At 38.4% G+C, this 20,733-nt stretch overlaps 1 protein-coding gene across 2 annotated transcripts in view; it reads left to right on the top strand.

The window, feature by feature from the left end:
- CCNY (cyclin Y) overlaps positions 1 to 20,733 on the top strand; it is a 120,616-nt gene that overhangs the window by 1,272 nt on the left and 98,611 nt on the right. The gene's annotated exons all lie outside the window — the stretch shown is intronic.

Raw genomic sequence — 20,733 nt, 5'->3', positions numbered from 1 at the left:
CCCTTCAGTTTGCCGTCCACATTTTTTTCACAGCTTATTACATTGTGATTTTAGTGTAGAATTCAATGTTCTGTCACTTCTTGGTCCTGGTAAAGTTGTGAATCCCGTGGAATCATATAGGTACCCTCACTGGTTTCCTTCAGTGAGGTACATTCTAGAAATAGGAATGAGGAATGTTTTTCAGATGTCTTTGCTACATGCAGCTGAAAATGGAGTGTAACAGGATCAGTAGGTGGAAAAAAATACATAATGGTCTGATCTGAGAAAGCCAGGGAGATGAAAGAACCAATTGTTGATCTGTGAATGATTAATTCTTCCAGCATCAGTGGTGTGCAGTGTAGCAGGATGCAGCTCTCTCTGATGGTACGGATTTCTCCATCTATAACAACACAGGCTGCAGTAAACTTTTTGGTCAGAGATGTGTGGGTTTTATGCCTTGTTCTCAGTGTGCTTTTTTTTTTTTTAATGGATGGGAAGAAAGACTTTGATGGAAATAGTAAGTGCATGTGTACTTGTTAAAATGTGCATACAATGCAGATAAGTTCCTGCATCTGAGCAGATATTTGCAAAAAACCCCAGGAGATCTTTATTGGTTGGTGGTTTCATTTGTTGCGTCAAGGTGCATATGTGTTCTCTTTCTCTTCTCCTTTAAAGTGTGGCATGTGTCAAGTGTAGAGTTGTAACCTGTTGTTAGAACACAGAAAACACCTCATGCATTATTTATATTTACATTTTGTTGGTTTTCATCTGGGGCCATTGTCAGTGCAATGTGACAGTTTCAAATGGGCACGCTGTCTTCAAATTTGTGAACAGTTATGGGTTTTCTTTTTATGCTTTACTCTGCTCTTGGCCCTTTTTATGGATAGAGCCTGAGAAGTAAGTTTTCACTGGGGAGGCTGATGGGTAATAGATGTCTATGCATTCAAAACAACTGGACAGACTGGGATAAAACAACTTTCTGAAGTGTGCTTTGTTGCAGATCTGTTACACTGGAGTCATACTCATTGACGGTCTCTTGGTTAAAGATGATGACTGAGTATTAAATGTAATAGGGTGATTCTTTGTTTCTGAAATTTTATTTTGTGTTAGACTAGCTATTATGTTTTTGTTGTTAGATTGTTTGAAGTTGTATGGCATAGAGACATTTATGGACGTGACATTGGGGTGAGAAAAACCCTTCACAACAGAGACCTCTGATGATATTTTTGCAATTTTAGAATGAAAGAACAATAGTCTGGTTATCTGTGTTGTGAAGAGAGAATGCTGGATGTTTATTCCTTAGTGTTCCTGCAAGTCATAAGGGTTCTCAAATTACTAGTGTTGCCAAATGTGCCTTTTTTTAATTAAATGAATGATGACAAAGACTAATGCACTGAAAGGAAACTTTTTTGACACTTTCCAGTAGGAATTAGTTTTATAACAAAATACTTCTACATCACTGGTACTTGGCCAGAAAAATCTCAATTTCTGTAATATTTTACAACTGTTTGTAAATTGGTTTCTGAAGGAGAAGGGGAATTTGGAAAGAGTTTTGATGAGGAATTTATCAAGAGACTTATTCTGGAGAATAGCAAAGTTGAATTTACCTCTCTTCCTCTTTTTTCTTCCCCTCAAATTTCTAAGAAGGTAGTGGACTTCTACAAAAATCCACACATGCAAAATTGCCTCTCTGAATATTGTAGAGTACCCAGAATGCTTTGGTTTTGTTTGTTTCTCAATGCTTTTTTGTTTATTTTATTGCTAGTTTCTACAGGCCCATGATCATGAAGGACACTTAACAGAATTTTAATGTTTTTCTCTTTTGAGGAAGGGCAAGAAGGTAACTGTAACATACAGAGATTACCTTCTGTTTTTGATGATTTATTGCTTAGGGTGAGCTTCCACATTTTTCAGCGCTTCACTTTTAGAAGTTTACTTTAAAAAAAATTGTGGCAGTGGATTCAAACTCGTAGATTCCTACATCTGTTTGCCATCAAGACCTTTTTTTACAGCAGTTAATGGCAGCCATAAGTAAAAATGGTTGAGACCTTTGTGTGCCAGATTCTGTATCTCTGAGGATGCAAACTCTGGCCTGTGCAGGCAGCTTGGTGTGTGCACGGGGTCAGTCCTCGCTGCCTGGGCTGGCCAGAGCCCTGACTCCACCTGCTCTGTGCATCATCAAGGCACAGTGGGAGCCAGTGGTGCTTTAACTTGGGAAAAGGCAGCATGTGCTCAGGTGTGATTGCTCTGTTTGGAGCATGATTTCTACAGTCAGCTGTTCAAGTATGGAGCTGTAGTGAGGGAGTGAAAGGAAATGTCTTACTACAAATACAATGGTGTGAAGCAAAGCTGATGCCGTACAATGAAACTGGCCAAAAGGCTGTTCTTGAAACAGAGACTAGATGGAGAATTCATAGGCTATTTCAGGAGAAGATGGTTCTTAATGTTCAGCTTCTCCCCTTTTTCCCCCTTCACCCCACAAAATCAGATTTATTTTTTTCCCTTCTTGGTAAACTTCTGCTAATGTCAGTGGGTCATGCATTGCTAGTTCACATAATGGCTTGTGCAACTGTGCATCACTGATAAACCTTTGCAGACCTTTTCATGATGGGTCAATCATGTTAATTTTTTTGCTGCATAATGTACAGGCTCCTAAGAATGGACTGCTTTTTAGAAAGCTATTTATTTGTTCATTTATGTTTTTTTTTTTTTTTCCTCCAGCTTCTTGGAACTGGCATAAGAGGGTCTCTGACATGGGATTAGTTACTATTTGTGTATTTCTTATCTACTGGGTTTTATAAGAGTTACAAGATTTTAGCAAAATAGAAGGAAGTTTTAAAATGCCTGTCCCATATACCTAATGGAATTTTGCTGAAAGGAATACTGGTGTTTTCAAGAGCTAGGGCATGATGGGTTGCACATTGTGAAGGAGCTGACCTACTTCACAAAAGTCAAGACATAAGCATTTCAGAAGCAAATTAAACATCCGTGTGCTGCACACAGACATTCCTGCTAAAACATGGATTGTAAAAGGATAGCTCTTCTTTAAAAACAAAATCTATTTGGTTTACAGAAAATTCTCTTTCAAAAAATGTTCTTGTTTAGCCAGAACTCCAGCACAGAGGTGATCTGTGTGTTTTTCAGTACTACTGTTTAGGTATTTGGTGTTATCTACCTAAGCATTTGTCAGAAGTCATGTATCAAGGTACCCCTGTATTCTGATGCATGAAAAAACTGAAAATGCAGCCTGCTGTGGCCTACATTGGTGAACCTAGGCCTAAACTGCATCTTGCTAATGATGCCTCCTGCACAGCTTTCTTTTTTCTTCTGTTACCAGTCTCATCTGGTTGTTCTGTCTGTGCCCTGCTTCTCCTCAGAGACACCATCGTGTCGTACAGGGCCTTCCTAAAACCTCATTTTTGCACTGTTCACATCAAAACAATAAATTTACACCCTGCTAAAATTTCATATTTAGCTGCAGAAGCTTTCAGAGGTACACATACTAAGGCTAGTCATATCTGAACTTCTAAGAAATTTTATTAGTGCACTGCCATCTGATTAGTATTTTCTTGGAAAGTGAGTTATACAGTCTTGGCTGGGTAAATTGGTACTTGAAACAGAAGGAAAAAACTTCAAATTATAGGTGTCAGAAAATGGAAGGACTACTGTATTTTGAGATGTTTTGGACAAAAACCATTCCTGGTGGGACACCATACTTAAAGGCAGCTTACTGATATTGTGAGTGCCTTTTTCTAGCTGCTCTTGTATCCTGGGGCTGGAAGGGGAATCAGGGAGCAGTGTCAGGCACTACCTGATGGCTGTCCTTGGCCTTGTCCTGCCAGACAGCTGCACATCAGACACAGTCTAAGTATCTTCCTTGCTTAACATCTTTGCAAGAATATGAAATACACTTTGCAAACTGAAAGCATATATACAGCCTATCTCTGAGCTTTCCATGTAGAAATGAATCAACATTACTTTTGCTTCTTTTCCATTCCTTTGGACTTGGATAAATAGAACTTCTAGAATATATTAATTTTCTATGTGCATTCTGACATATGGAGCGATCTTTTTCACTTCATCCTGCAGAATATTTAATATATGTGCCATATCTCTCTGAAATGTATGTAAAGAGCTGGTAAGCATTAATAAATATTTTAAATCTAGAACTATGGGTGGACTAGATGGACTGTTCCAAGCAGTGTGCCTAGGTGGTGCCTTCACTGAAGTAGTTACTACTTCCAGTATCTTCTGTAAGGAGAACCAGCAGTTTGTAAGGAGTTTTATTCCTTACAAATCAGCTTTAAAAGCAAACATTCCAGAATTGCTGAAATGGACTGTTGGGATGTTAATTTCCTTAGCTGAAACTTTTTGCAAAATTGACCAAAGTTCTGAGATGGTTTTACTGAGCTCAACTTAAGCTAGCTTTTGATGCTGATTTTGTAGGCCCCTGTAAGAGCATCACCAACTCTTGTGCTGCTTCTGGGAAGACTGGTTTTAAATTTGGAGGGCTCAGTAGCCTGAACTGGGTTGAGAAAGAACTTAGTCTTCAGGCCAAAGCTCCTGCTTCTAATCCTTAACTAGTATAGAAGCTGGCTAAAGAGCCATGGTTGGAATTAATGGAGAATTACTAATGAAAACTGGTTGGAGAATTTGCACAGAATTCTGGTTTCCCCCCCTTTTGTTTTAATTTGTTTGTTTCCTTTCTCTTCATGTTTATAACATTTTGGGCCTGCAAATTGGAAAGGATTTTTTAGATCATTCAGCTAAGACTAGATTCTCAGATAATCAAGATTCACATTTTCCATGAACTGGTGTTAGAATCGTAGAACATTCTGAGTTGGAAGGGACCCACAAGGATCATTCAAGTCCAGCTCCTATTTATTTACTTCTCTCTCTTTATTTCTATGGAAATGAATGCTGTTTCTTTTAAGTCAGGGTAATGCTGTGACCATGTTGCTGAAATACCTTTGGTATGCCATCAATAGGTGCAGTTTGCACTGCAAAACTGTGTCCTCCTCCTGTAGCTTATGGTGGTTTGAACAAAATGTATCAATAAAGTCAACGTTTTTGGTGCTGTGAGTGGCACTTTATTACTGTCTTTGTTTGCATGAAAATGTTGCAGAAGACTGAAAATGTTGAGTGCTCAGACAAGGTTATGGAATAGAGCTAATCCCAAGATTAAAAGCGAATTTTCATCCACCTTGTGTAATATTTCCCATGCTCTTTTCTACTGTGATTCTTAGAGGGAGAATCTGCACTGTAATATCCTTCTCTCTGCAATCAGAAGAGTCAGCCTTCAACTACTGACTCCTAATTTTCTTTTCAATAAAAATCCACCCAGCCTTAGTTAAAAAAGTTGTATCTCAAACTTTTGCAAAATGATTCTTAGCTGTGGCTGAGATCCAGAAGATGTCAGATGGGAAGTAAAAGTATTTACTTTCAACAGTATTGAAACCAATATGAGAATGTGTTGAAATTTTAAGAGATTGTTTTCTTTGCTGTGTTGGTATTTCATTAAGAGTGGGAATTGATGAATTGTTCCTTCATCTGAACGTTGGATTGTAAGGAGACAAAACTTACAGAAGATACAGAGTACTCCAGGGCTTTGTAAAGTCAGGCTACACAAAGTGGTGTGATAAAGATGCAGTTTTACTAAGTGAAGATGTAAGACTTAATGATATAAGGGTTCTTTTCTAGATTCAGAATTGCATCCAGAATTTAGAATTACTGGCATGCTTAGAATTGTTTCTGTTCTGCATTTTATCCCTGCACATCAGTATTCTGGGAAGTGGTACCTTTTTGTTGCCATGTTGTTATTTGGTTTATGACATCTTAAGGGACACTTCCAACTGAAAAAGATACTTATTACCATCTTTGTTCCTGGAAAAAATACATTCATTTCAGATATTGAAAGTGGTACTGCATGGGAAAGAAGCCGTGCTTGGTCAGCAAAGATATTTCACATTGCTATCCTACACCACTGTGCAAGCTCTCTGTGGAGGGGGTAATTTAGGAATTGTCAGTAGATGAGGCTGTGTATGTGAAATGACTGGCAGCAGTTACACTTTTGTACTATTTATCAATAGTTTCATTTTAAAGCTAAATATATGGTTTCTTTATCCTCCTTCCTGACCTTCCCATGGAAGAACGTTGCATTTAATTAGAAAATCCCAAGTTTGGGGCTTGTAGCTGATCCTGAACACAACAGACCATGCTTCCCTGCTTTGACTAAAAGAAGCTTTCAGGCTGTGGTCAGTGAACTTTACAAGCAGTAATAATATCTGTGAAATACTTGGTGAGCTGTGTTGGGGTGTAAAGTAACGCAATTGATCTAAAGACCTTGAAGAAGGTCTTTCAACATTTGAAATTAATTAGATCTCTTCATTCCTAGGCTCATATTAGGAGTTTTAGATCTCATCTGTTTTTATCTAGCTTGAAAAAAGTTGTCTCTGTGGTATACATGCAGTTTTCATTCAGTAAACTGTAGTCTCTCCTAATTTGGTGTGGGTCACCCCACACTTGCTCCTGTTCAAAGAATGCTGTTAGAATAACCAGTGTGAAATACAGGTTGGAAAAAGAAGAGGTTACAATTAACCCTAAAAGAAATTTTGATTTCCAGACAGTTGGCTTGCTTATTATAGAATGGCAGTTTCCCATGTGTTTGGGAGGTAGAACCACAGCTATTAGGAATTGGGATCTTTAAAATCTTTTTTTGTTCCTGTTTGTTTTGTTTTCTCTTTATTTTGGAGAACTTTGAAAGACTCATTTTGTTTTTATTAATTAAGTTTATGAAGTACAGAACTAAAATCAACAGAGTTAAAATTAATAAGTCCAGTGGCAAAATATTTTGCCTAACAATTCATAGTATCATTCTGCTTTGTTTGTAATTAGGGAAAAAACAGTTTCAGATTTTATTAGAAAGAATTTTATTTCTAGTTGCTGGCAAAGTTTCAACTGCTGCTATAGGGAGAATCTTAAATCCGTTGGATCTCCAAACGCAGTAAAATCTGTTGAGGATGACCTTTAATGTGAAATTCTCTGCCCTATTCACTATTACTTTTAAAATTAGCATTGTAATTAACCACTTGACACAGTTGTTTATACATGTGGTTCAAAATCCTAGTATTTCCATTTTAAAATAGTAATCGGTGATTGATTTATTTGCATCTGGAGTGAACAGTTCCTGAAAAGGGATTCTGAAATTAAGATACATGAGCTTTTTTCTGGTTAGTACCATGATATTTCTCGTTAAAATCATACGCAGAAGATTTCAAAGTTCAGATGGTACAATAAACATCAAGGTAAAATGCAGTTTCACAAGTGAACAGCAAGATCCTTTGCATGTGCCTGTGCTGTGAGCTGTGTGTCAGTCCCACCTGATGCTCCCTGTGAACGCTCAGCTCTCAGTGGCACCTCCTTGGAGCTGCTGTTGTGACTGTTCCTGGCTGGCAGAAATCCGCATGCATTTATTCAGTCAGCCAGTGGAGGCTGAAAGTGTGTGAAGAGTTTGGAAGTGCAATTGTGTTTTAAGCTTTCAAATCACACTTCGGCAGCTAAATGTCCTCCTTTCTTCTAGGATAATTCACTTGGGGTAAGTGTCTAGAATGCTGCATTCATAATATTCAGTTACTGCCTCTGTGTCAGACGTAGAAATTTGAATTGTAATTGTATGGAGGATTTTCTGTACTTTTTCATGGGATTAGGGACAGGAAGGATTCCTGTAACTGAGATGGTTTTAGAGATCAAGCCTGTGATAAAAAGAATAAGAAGTAGGAGAGATTTAACTCTTTGTTTCATGGAGAAAAAGAAAACAATGCCACCTTTGAAAGCTAAAGGAAACAAAGAAATAATTCAAAATTCCACATATAAGCAGTGATGCAAATTCTGAATCTAGAAAGTTGTTTCCCCTGGGCAAAAATGGATACTAAAGTGAAGGGGACAGTGCCAAGTTAAATTAGACTGGAAATTAATGTTTTGTGAAAAGTAAGCTCTCGACATTAAATCACATTTCTTTAAAAAATGTTATGGTAAAGAATTATTTTTGTAACAAGTATTTGAGTCACAGTTCACGCAGTCCAAACGATAAGGTTTTATATTACTACATAAGAACCTCAACTCATATTATACAACTGCTCTCATACTTTCACATATTTGGTTGTATGTGGGGGGATAGACTGTAAGAAAATAAAGATAGTGCAGACAGTAATCTCACCCCTGAGGAGTTGCAGCTGTACTAATTACCAGAGATTAGGAACAGGCCTGCCCTTAACAGGCCACAGCTGTGTCCAATAAGGATGAGTGCTATAAAAGAGGGGGTTAGCTGGCTGGGGAGAGTTGGAGTTTGTTGGCTGTGCTGTGAAGAGAGATGGAGTTTGTTGGCTGCATTGTGAAGAAGAAGGAGTCTGTGCTGTGAGGAGTTGCCCATGACAAATCACCAAGAAGGTATGGGGACGTCGGCAATAAGATGGCAACAGTTGTGGTTTTTTTTGTTTTTGCCTTTATTTTTCCTCCTTACTGCATGTTTTGATTTTGAATATAAATTTGCAGTTCAATTGCAGTGAAGTTAGCTATGATTGTGGGTAGAAAAGGAGAAGAGAACTTAAGGAACCACTTCTGTAGTTCTTTTGTCTCTGATTTTGTGTTGATTATCTCAGAATGGGTTCCCATGGATGTACCAATGTCTTTGTTAATGTAGGGGAGGAACAAGTGTACTCATGCTGACTGTACAGGGTGGTTATTCGAGTGAGGAATGGTGCTGGTGGCTGCTGCCAGGCCTTGGTGCTGCAGAGCAGGAGCTGCCAGTGGGATCCCTGCACCAAGGAAGGGTTTGTGCAGCATGGCCTGGCTGTGGCCCCTGTGTGCTCCTGTCCCTGGTGGCTGGGGTCAGCTCAGGGCCTGCTCTGGTGCTGGGTAACTGATGCAAACCCAGTGTGCTGTTTGTCCTTGGGGTATCTGTGAGCTGCAGGAAGCTCTGGGCTTTGGCAGAAGAGCAGGTCACAGGTAGCAGTTTCTGCCCCCAGTTGTGGGGGCAGAATGGAAATTTGTTCTCAAGGTCTTATGTTTAACAAATGTATTGGAATATAATCTTTTGGAAGTAAGAAGTTAGCTTGTGTCTTTTTGGTGTGTTTCTAGTAAAATGGTAAAAGCAGCTTTGAGCTGAAAGATCAATATATTCCTTTTGGATCATTCTTCCAATGATTTTTGATGATTCTTCCATCCTTATTGCTTTACCAAGACTTTCTGATTTTTATCTCCTTTTCTCTCTTCCCCTTTGTTTTGTGTCACTCTGTCATAGTCTGCCTTACTTGCCTCCTGCCTGTGCTCAGCCCAGCCTTCTTCTACCCACACCACACAGGTGTCCTGTCCCTGGTCTCATCTCCTCCTAGTTGACCCCTTCTGTTTTGCAGTTCTTTTGGAGTGATGAGGAGTGCACAACAATTACAGTTTGTTCTAGAGCAGGGTCAGTGAATATTCCAGGCTGGCAGCATAGCTGTCAACACTGAATTCAGAGCCCTGTTTTATCTTACATCACGATATCATTTCAACATTTGCTGCACATTCCTACTTTCCTCCCTCTCCTACATGTTTTACAGACAAGCAAATAGTCCTTGTTCTCTTGGATCTGTGTGATGGTTATCCACAAATTAGTAAGATTTCTGTGTTTTTGCGTTGTGTCTTTGGACTTCCAAGTGCATTTTAATATCTATAGTTTTCTTAATATCTTTTGGAGATTTGTGGTTTTTTTTATACTGAATGTATGCCCTGAAATACAGGTTGGGATAACAAATAAGCCATGGTGCATGAGCTGCAATTCTTAAACAGGCTGTGAAGCTGTGTAGGTTTTTTTTCTTTTTAAGGAGCATGGAATGCATATACGCTGCTTTCTCTGAATAACAATCTGAAAAGAGAATTAGTCAGTAGGAGTCTTAAGATCTGCATTTCATGGAAGAAATTTCCTGGTAATTACCATCTTGGTAATTGATACTCTGCCCATTATTCAATGTGTCCAGCTGTATGTAAATCTTCTCTAACCATGTGTTTTTGCATTTCTTTCCTCATGCAAATGAAGAACCTTCTTGGTTTCTATCAGGGGACTCAAATCTGACTGATTTGGCGTGCCCTAAGTGAAAGACAGGGTCTCTTGCTGGAAGAGGTTTTCTTCCTATTGAAGGAATGGCAATGTGCTTGAGCTCACCCTTGTCCAGACCAGTGGGATTGGTGGCTCTTGGTGGCCTCTTCTGGCCAGGGATAGCTGGCAGACCAGGTGGCAGGGTAGGAAGGGCAGTTGTGCTGTCCCTGTGCCCTCCTGGAGTCCAGCTGAGTCCTGTCCTGCCACATAGTGGTGGGACCATGACTGGTGCTCCTCCTTCCCTTGGTTTTGTTAGTCTGGGCTCTTGGCCATATGAAGGTTTTTGTTTGTAGGTCAGAAGAGATCTCTATCCCTGCTGTCCACTTCTAGAAAGTGTTTTGCAGAAGGCTGCTGACATGATCATGTGTGCTTGCTGTGCTCCCCTTGCTGGCTGTGCCATCATCTCCACCAGCAGTTCCTTCACTCTGGTGATGCTGTGCTAATCAAAGCTGGGGGGAATGTCACATGCTGAGTCAGCACACTGTCAAATGTGGCTGTAGCTGTATAACTGGTCTTATTTATGCCATAGGAATTATATTTTATTGCAGCTAGATTTCATGAGTGTGCTGACTTACTTGAGCCATTGCCAGTTCTTACACAGAGGTTTTAGTCCTGGTTTTCATTGAGGTAAAATAGCTTTGATGTAGTTATACCAGAAATAAGCTGTTACAGGTAACTATCAAATGGAGGGTGGTATAATTGATGATGAAAATGCTTTGGCAGGGGTGCAGCAGTATATAATTAAGTGTCAAGTGTCAGTTCAGCAGTGCATATAAACCGTGTACTCAAGTGCATTGCTGGCTGTAAAACACATTTGCAATGGTACTAAAGCATCCAAACTTGTTGCTATCAAGCAGTTAACTCCTATGATAAATTTTCTAACCAGGGCCCATGTGAGAATGTCTTGTTGAAGTAATTCAGAACATGGAGCTTGCTCTTGCAAGACTCTTAGTATTCAGCAAGGCACTTGTTGAAAGAGGATATTGCATCTAATTTCTAAATAGTCCTATGAGCTTCCTATTGCTTGCTGCAGATCTCTTTCCTCAAGTAACTAAGGTACTTTTTTCTTTGTATCTGATAGAAAATAATAGGGCAAGTATGCACTGGCAAAACTTAATTATTGATGTCTTCTAGAGAGTTGATAATCTCTACTTGGAACCTGGAAAATAAATTTTACCCAGGAGCCTGACTGCTATCTGGAAAGATCTCTGTGGCATCTTTCAAGTAAGATTTGACAATATTTACTTATTGTTTGGGGAGAAACCCAAGACTTGGTTCAAAAAACCAGTTTTATGCCACTGCGAAGTGGCATTACTTCCTGCCTTGCTGTTTGGGTCTGGTGGTCTTCTTCATGCTCTAAATTTTTCTTGTATCTTTTCCTTTTGTCTTCTGTTTATCCCTTTTTGGCAGGGTTTATTGTTTTGCCACAAGTAACCTTTCTTACTTATTCTTATCCTATAGCAAACTGAAGGTATTATCCAGGACTCGGCCATGATAGCATTTTTTGGTGCCATAACTATATTGGGGTGTATTTTCTCAATGGAATTTCAAATAGATGGGGGGGAAAAGTCTGAGTTTCCTTCTGATAATATACAGCAGCTATGTCCAGGCACATGCCTTTGTGTTTTAAATAAATAGCTAGTATATTGGTAGTTAGCATTAATTATTTCCATTAGCTTCATTCCTTTGATTAAAAGGGATCATTGTCATCTCTGTGGTGGTACACTGACCTAGTAAACAATGGAGAATCAGGAATTACTTGCAAATGGAGGTTGTTGTTGTGATGAAAAACACTTTATGTGCTTGTGCTTATTAGTATAATATATTAATAGTGGGTAACTTATGTGTTTTCAAGCTGAGACAACAGTAAGAAATGTTCTTGGCTCTCTATTTATCAGAAATATGAAGTTAACAAAAACCCAAAAGGATTTGAGATAGGAACAAAGAAAGCTGAAAACTACTTGAATATTAAATAGTTTGCAAATACTATGCCTGACTCTTGGGAACAGAACTTATTTTTAAGTTAATATATGTCCTCTTCCCCTTAATGGAAATTTTTTTTCCCCTGGTACTAAATATTTTTAGAGACAATATCTTGATGCTGCAAACTAGAATTAAAAATATCAGTTGGCATCTTTCAAGCAAAGGAATTTCCATGTCAACAAGTAATATTTATGAGAGAATGAAAAGCCCTTAAAGCATGTAGAAGACTTACACTGGGTGGGGAAATAATTGTTTTATTCACTGGAACTGCAGACTGTAGTACAAATTGCAGCATCCCTAATTTGCTTGTTCCAATACCCTTCTCAGGGAATTTAGTAGAATTACATTTAGGAAAATTTGTCTCTTTATTTTCCAAGGTGATGTATCTTGAAGTGAGATCTGAGGTTTGGCAGTTTCTTCAGGGTGTGGAATTTTTCAGAAGCCTGCAAGAAAAGAAATGGAGATGTTTTCTGCTAGTTTAGACCAAAGAAAAAGTTAATCTAGTCCTTGTGGTAAAAAGAATTTAATTCTTTGCTTCCTTAAAAATAATGCTGGAAGATTTGAAATAGATTTTGTTTTAGTTATGGGGTTATTTGGTTTTTTGTGTACATGTACATATGTATACGTGTGTTTATGTAAATTTATTTAAAACCCCTCACAACTACAACACTTTGGTAAAGAAAATTCAGGGTTCTGGGTGACTGTAGAAAGTCTTGGGACATGGATTCCTACCAGCAATGTGTAAATTAAATAAAACTGGTAACAGCCAAAGACTGACGTTGCTAATTCCTTTACAACTCCATACACTGTACAATTGCTCTTCTTGACTTCTATTGCTAATTCTCAAAAAAAAAAAAAAGGGAAAGAGAGGGGAAAAAAAGATGAGAAACAACCTTCTTGTTTGCAGTCAAAACCAAGGTACCCTTTGGGGTTTGGTGCTTGGTTCCTGGCTCATGTAGGAGTCCTTCATTCTCACCAGTCCTGGCTGAAGGTACTTTATTCTGTGCTGACTGTTGAGATGGGAAGGGCACACACTGGGAGGTGCAAGGTGAACAGCACGTGGTGGGCTCACTTGGCTGGGATGTGTCCAAGACAAGGCCAGCAACCTGGGTCTTCCTTTGAAGATTAAGTTGGCATTGAATTATATACATTTGACTTGCTGTTTTCTTTTAGAGTGAAGTTCAGCAGAGTCTCTACTTGGAGTTTAATTTATAGCTGTTTTGATATTAGCTACAACCTTGAGCTGTGGAAAAAATCCTTTCTACCTTTTCAACCACCTGGGTTTTTGCAAAGGACAATTTTTTTTACTGTCTCAAATATTCTCTGTGACAGTGTATTTAAAAGGTAGCTGACCAACTGGTCTCCTGTCTCCCTCCCTGCCTTCAGACTAAGGGTCCATTCCTGCCCCTGTCCTTTTCTGATGAGTATTTGCAATGTGTATATTATGCTAAGAGACTCACTAAATGAGACTGACTTTTAGAAAGCCAAACCTCTTGATTACTCAATAAAGTTAAAAAGCAAATGCAGAATAAGCCTTCACTAAGTTTTATTTCCTTCCTTGAAGTGCCTTACATACTTGTCTTCAAGTGTTGTGTTTGCATATAGCAGAGAATTTGAGAAATCCCAGTTGGCCCAGGCAATGTCTCTGGCCAGCAGCAGCTGCTCAGATAAAGTGCACAGGACCATCTGCACTGTGCTGTGCTAGAGGAGCTTTACAGAACTGGAGAATACCTGTAAACAAATATTTAAGAGGCAAGAATTACAACTGTTTTTAGATGTGATTGATTTTTAAAGGGAAGATAGCAATAGTCTTAAAAAAAAATTGCTTGTTTATAAACCTCTGTATTAGGTTTGGGTTGCTTCTGGTACAGGAAAGTCAGTTTGTCTGTGGGATTGTTTTGGAGTGCCTGTATTCCCAGGCATAAGGGCACGTGCTGGGGTCCTACAGAGCTGTGCTGGTGTGTGAGCAGCAGGCATCCTTACATATTTGATACTTTAATTTTATAAGGCCTAGGCTACATTGATGGTCTAGGAGCACACAGTGACGAGTTTTCAGAGTTGACTAGAATGCTAAAACTTACTAATTATTTTTTGTTTACTTAATTTTGTTCTTAAAAAAATTGTGTTTTCGAAGGGCATCCAAATCCAGTGGAGTTTTCAGTGTGAAATAGGATTTTAGTGCTTGTGCTGCACAGTTGCATGCCCATAAAGGCTGATGTTTGATTTGGACTTAAAGGGAGGAGCAAGGGGGCATCTTTCTCAGTCAGCTATAGAAATAGGGTAGGCTTTCTAAAACTCAGTTATTAGTATATTTTAGCCTTGGCCTCCTGATGTCTGAAGGAGCTGTGTGCAGTCTTATGGTTTCTTTAGGTTTTTTTTTTTTTTTTTTTGCATAGAATACTGGGAGTGATTTGAGTTTTGCATGTCCTATAGTTACACTTTGGTAGGAATGCTGTGGGGTCATCAGCTGTGCTTTATGGTCTGGGCTTTCCTTGCCTAAGCAGTGTGTGAAGGGGAAAAGAAACTGGAAACTTGCAACTCCTGTTAACAGTTACAGTTTTGCTGCCCTGTGTATTGGGGAGCATTGTTAGCATACACTGAAAAGAAAACTGGATTTATATTGGGAAATACATTGCTAGTGGATAAAAGGAAGTGTTTTCTTCTAGGAAAGGTGCTTTCCAGAATATACTGCACTTGATTATATGGGCATCTCTAGTAATTGCAAGAATTGTGTACTTGAAAGGTAAGTAAAAGTCAGAGGTTAAACTAAAGTTGAGAACTAGCCACCAAGTTGTGTATATCAAGTCTGATGATGCCTTGAACAACAGATTAAGGGGAAAAAAATTCTACCCCTCCCCTCCCCCCCAAATTCCATACTGCACTTTTTCACAGGACAGATATTCAAGGAGGAAGCAATATTGCAATTTGAAACCACAGTCAAGTGCTCATGCATTTGTGGTGTTACTGTTTCAGTTCCCCTTCATTTCCAATGAATAGAAAAAACTCCTGAAAGATTACATTTCACAGAAGATTAGTGTTCAGAATATTCACTTTACAATAGTCAACAGGTGACGTTCTACACCATAATTTTTATGGATTTTATCTAAAGCTTATCCAGAACACTGATTAAGAAAGTAATTTTACCTTGGCAATTTTGGTTCAGTTAAATAGAAAATATTTCGTTTTTGTACATGTCTGTTTGCATATCTTGATTTGAAGCCCAATGAGGAACCCATCAGATAAAACCTCTAAAATGTAGGTATCAGTGTTTTCCAACTGCCCCATACCCAGCTCATTTTGTGAGGTTTGAAATCTTGTCCATTTTTAATGTGTTCTGTCATCATTTTCAAGCTGTTTCCAGTCATTACTGAAATTCCAAGAAAGTCTCTACATTGTCTGATGCTTGAAGAGTCTGTCTATGAAAGTAAATAGACAGAAGGTGATATTATTCTGTGATCTCTATTATTGCCTGCTGTTATCTATTTGTAGTCACCGCCTGTGACTTCACTGATGTCTCAGATGCTCGCTTCTGTTTGTTTCCTAAATGTAAATGTTTTTAAACATGTAATAATCAACTGTTTGGCTTTTTACCATTTCTTGTATCTAAAGAGAGAACCAGCTGATCAGTACCTCCAGTGCAGGTGTGCTGTGTGACATGGGGTTTTAATTGGAAAATGGGCATTTTAGCAGTGTCCCTGCCCAGGGCTATTCTCTGGGGTGGATTCTCTATCTTGCTTTCATTAGATGTGTGCAGCACTGGCAGCTGTGACAGGGATAAGGTACAGCAGCACATTTTGTGTTTTTGCCTGGAAGTGGCTATATTTAATTGATGGATGAACAGCCAGAGTCCACTATTGGCAGTAGTCCTGTTATTGTTTTTTTAACTAGAAATTGTTCAGTGATGGGCATTGAAATTCCAATGAGGCAGATGGAAAGGCAGCAGAAGGCTTTTAGTTTTAACAAAATTGAAGTCTGCTTTGGCAGGAATCTCAGTTCTTCTTTCTGTTTTAACTTTGTCATTAGGGAGGGGAAGAAGGTTGCTCTAGTTAAAGAAATAAAGTGCAAGCAGGTGCTAGTATTGTTAATTCTGGTTTGTGTTGATCCTTTCAGCTGTATCTGCTAACAAAGCTATATAGGCATTTTCTCTGTGAAGCTGCTCTTCTGTCATTTTGATGAGATAACTTCATCTCTTTGACTATTAGTATGCAATGCCAGTTTTAATTGCGTTGCCCTTGACATAATATTGATGTTTTCATCATGGATTTTCATGCTTAAAAGAAAAAGTTCTGTTACTCATGAACAGTGCTTGTTTTCTACTTTAGCTGGACTGCCTTACCAGTTCTGACTGCTGTGTAGAAAGCCCTATAGACTACTAAAGAATTGTCAGCTTTCTGGATGACTGTTCTTATTTCTACCTTGCTCTGAATAGTTCAAATATTCTGGTTTTGAAATGAATATGTTTTCAGAAGCTGCTTCTTGCAATTGAAGTACTATTAATTTACTTCCAGTATTTTCCATGTCAAGTCATCTTTTATAGTCCTCTTGATTATGTATTTTCAGTTTCTTTTCTCTGTTGTGAGCAAAATGCCCTTATGCATAGGGTAATTACACTATGTGATGCTGTGCTCATTCTTACTTTTTTTAAAAAATTGCATAATCCTTCTAGTAACAATGACAACCCCTACATATTCCTACTTGTGTATTAATGTGAATTTTCTTAAACTAATGGAGAATGGTTTGGGAGTTGTGGCCATTTATACACTGCAGGATTTTGAGAACTAAAGGATACATGTAAATACAGCAAGAGGCCAAAGCTATTCTTGTAGGGATTCTAAGTAGATGCAGTGTCTCTGTCCCTCCCTGTCTGTATTACCATTGCTTGATATAGGAAGTTAACATGGATGAATATTTACAAAGTGGATGCATCACCTTGAAATGTAAATGTGCTAGGAAGTGAGACCAACAATGTTTAATTAATGTTTTAATGTTTCTTAAACTGATCCAAACCAAGAAATAGATATTTTATTGTAATTTGGGTTTAGGAATTGATGCTTACTCAATTGATGCCTCATCATGCAAATTAACTTTTTTCACAAATATGCATCTGCTGGTTTTCTTTACTATAAATGTGATGTGATAAATTATTTATAGATGTTTTAGTTTCAGATAATTATGTTTCCAAAATCTCCCTGGAAGGATTGCAACTCAGATTGCCAGCAAGAGCAATGACAGTCAGAATTGTGTACCAAAGTTAGAGAGGACCTGCTGTGCTTATTATTCTGTTTAAGTAACTTGCTGGGACAGCACTGTGAAATCAAGATACAGGAACCCCATCTTTAAAACCTTGTTTACAGTGTTTAAGTGTGTGAAAGATTTGGCTGGGTTATGATCTTGTCCCCTTTGAAGAAGGCAAATGATTCAGTAGACTTCAAGTATATTATTGAATGGCCTTTTTTTCCCCAGGGATTTTGAGATGTTATTTTTAGGGAAACACCAAATCACATCTGTATGCCTTAGTATTTAAATTTTTAAAATACCAGTTTTGTATTCATTAACAAAATTGCTGGAAACTGCTTTTTTATCACAAAGGAGTGGAGCTTCTCTTTTTAAGGTTGCTTTAGCCTGTTGCTGGATGCTGTAAGGCAGAGGTTGTTCCTTTTCTAGCTAAACTGAAGTCAGAACAGAATTGCAGTATGCTGAGAGCAAAACAGCTTCAGGGTTAACCCTGGTCTCTGTGGGCACATTGATCCCTTGGAGTGTCTGTGTGTGCTTTGTCTAGTTCTAATTTTTTCTTCAGAGAACTTAGACTGTTTTAAGTCTGTAAATAAATTAATCCAGAGAAGGAAAACAATCTGTCAAACAATAATTACCTGGCAGTTATATTTCTCCACTGAAGTCCCAAATTCTGATGCTAATTCCAGCTAAACCTGTGACACCTGTGCTCATTTATCTCAACCATGCAATCCCTTTTAAGGGCTTGAATTTTCCTTTCTAATCTGCCAGCTCAGATCACAGTGTCCCCTTTCAAAGCCACTCATGTCTGCTCTGAAGTTGAACACTGATATCATCTGGGGCTGTGGCAGGCTGGAGCCCCATGGGTTTTATCTCTGTCTGCCATAATGTGCCTAGAGTAGGCAAAATTTCTGGTATGATCATATTTTGTTTGCATTCTGAAAAGACTGTGTCAGTTGTTTTTTTTTTCTGTAACCCAGTTAACCAACAGGTAACCAATACAGAACTACAATTTTAAAATGTTTCTTGAGCAGTTGGTACAAAGCTGCCGTGTAAATACTGGACTTCAGAAATGTGTGAAGGACTTCAAATTTTATAACATTTGGGAATTTGGGAAATGGCTGTGCTGTTTATCAAGCAGTGGTACTGTGGGACATAAAATATACTGCATGCTTTGGTTTTATCTTGGGGGAGTGCTTGCGAATTGTATATTTGTTTCTAAAGTTTTATGGTATGAATGAGACAGTGGGCTTGAAGTCTGCAGCTCCATGAAGAATTCCATGCCCCAAAGCAGAAATGCAGCAAATTTGCATCCTCTGTGTTAGTCCTGCTTCTTGGAGATTTAATTTTTCAGTCCCTAGAAATATTAATTATCAGAGCTGGCTTTGAGATCTTGGCATAATTATATGGGGTTTCTGGCATGCTTTAAGAGAGAAATTGGTTAGTCTTTGCTTACTTTGCAGTTGCAAGCTCCTTTATGTTTTGTCTGTGAAGTCACTGTGTCACTGTTGCAGGAAAAGGGCAATTAGGCTGGGTTTTCTAACACTACAAATTGAGTTTTTGCTTCTTCCCAGTGGGAATCAGTTGGGGATGAGCTTGAAATGAAGGTACTGTAAAGCTCCAACTTTAGGGCTTCCCATATCTGAGTCTTTATCATAAGAGGATTGGGTAGGTTCTCAAGTTCCTGTAAAGCAAGAACAAATCCTAACCCAGGTATGTCTCTTCAGAAAGGTGAATGGATAACTACTAGAGGCTGTATTTAATTTTGTATAACAACAGTCTTGACAGCCAGAGGGTGAATAAGTTGTTTGAAACAGACCTACAGCTTTCAGATAGCAAGCAATTGCAGTATTCTGTCTAGAGGCAAAAGTAGATATTAACCGTTAAAATATACAGCAGATAGAATAACCAATGTATTAAAAACTCTTAAAACATTATGTTGGGTTTGAGTCTCTTAAACTTTATGGTTTTTTTTCTGTTGTGGGAGTTGTGGAAACTGAAGGATTCCAAAACTTTATGTACATGTCCCTGAATCAGCAGCAGCATATGCCTTTTCTAAAGAGGAGATTTGGTTTGCATTTCTCTATATAGTTTTGTCTTGAATGTGTTAGAAATATTTTCAGAGGCCTTTCCCAAAGCTATGTAACACCTGCCATTTTTTTACCCAGAACCATCAATACATTGTTAAACATAAGCAGCCAGCTGAGTTAGTCCTTCCTGTAATTTCCCATCTGATTTGTGGGGCTAGCTTGTTTCATACATACTTGTTCAGTTCTGAGATATTTCAGGAACAGATCCCCATTAGTGTTTCAGTTGCAACATCAATAAAATTTTTAATGGTTTGACCACTCATATGTTATGTCACATGTGGAGAGGACTGAAGTATTAAGTATTAATAATAGTAATTAAGTATTTTCCCTCATTCTGTCATCTGAAAACAGGAGTGCTCTGTAATTGGACTTCAGGAGTCATCTGGTGGAGGACTCTGCATAGCTTATTCTTTAAATTTGACAAGGTTGTTGTACTTTTTAAGAATGAGAATTTGCATCTAGGAACTGTTTCCCAGTGGATGGGAGGAAATGGATCCAAATTTGGACTTTCTGTTGAATTTGTTTTCTACGTGTTTTTATGACCGGGGAAGAGTAATTTTAACTTACTTTCTCTTTGCAGAAATGCTTATCTTCTTTCTGTAAATTAGTTTAGCATTTTACTAGGTGACTTTGAATAGGCTTCCTCCTTCTCTTCCTGTCCTCAAATAACCTCTCTTTCAAGTTTGGTGCATTTTAGCTTCATTTTTGCTATCAACACTTGTAAATAATATTATTAATTTCAGTGCTAAAGGGACAGTGCTGTTATATTTGGACGTACTAGTCATGCTTCCCCTTGGCTGAACACTGTGATGGGCAAGAAAACTGTCTGTGCCTGGCTGATCCAATGTAGAGCCATGGCCTGAGCAAATCAATATTCTCCTTTTTCTTAGAGATGTAACTGGTTTTTTTTACAAGTTACAAGTTTTCATTTTCATTGCTTGCTGCTCAGTGCTGATGCAAACCTTGGAGCCTGCTGTTATGGGCTAACATTGGGTAACATCATAAGGATGTATGGCTGGCCAGTGGCATGTTACAGACACGTGGGAGGTTGTCAATTAATTGTGTGTTTGTTGGGGAAAGTGTCTTGTAAGAGAGAAGATGTTTTCTGAAGAAGTGTTTGTCTGGAGGGCTCCCTTGCTCCTGCAGATTTATTCAGATATCTGACCATTTTTGCAAATGGTCATCCATTGGCTCTGGCTGTCTTTTCATTACAAGTTTTTTTGAGTTTGTTCTCTCCTCTGTTTTCTGTATAAGATTTCAGCAATAGTGTGATGTTGGAGGAAAAAGACAAAAATATAACATTGCTTGTATTTTTTG

This window comes from Agelaius phoeniceus, chromosome 1, assembly GCF_051311805.1.
Source record: "Agelaius phoeniceus isolate bAgePho1 chromosome 1, bAgePho1.hap1, whole genome shotgun sequence".
NCBI classification, from domain to species: Eukaryota; Metazoa; Chordata; class Aves; order Passeriformes; family Icteridae; genus Agelaius; species Agelaius phoeniceus.
Note: the sequence above shows the minus strand (reverse complement) of the source record. Positions and strands in the feature narration are given on the sequence as shown.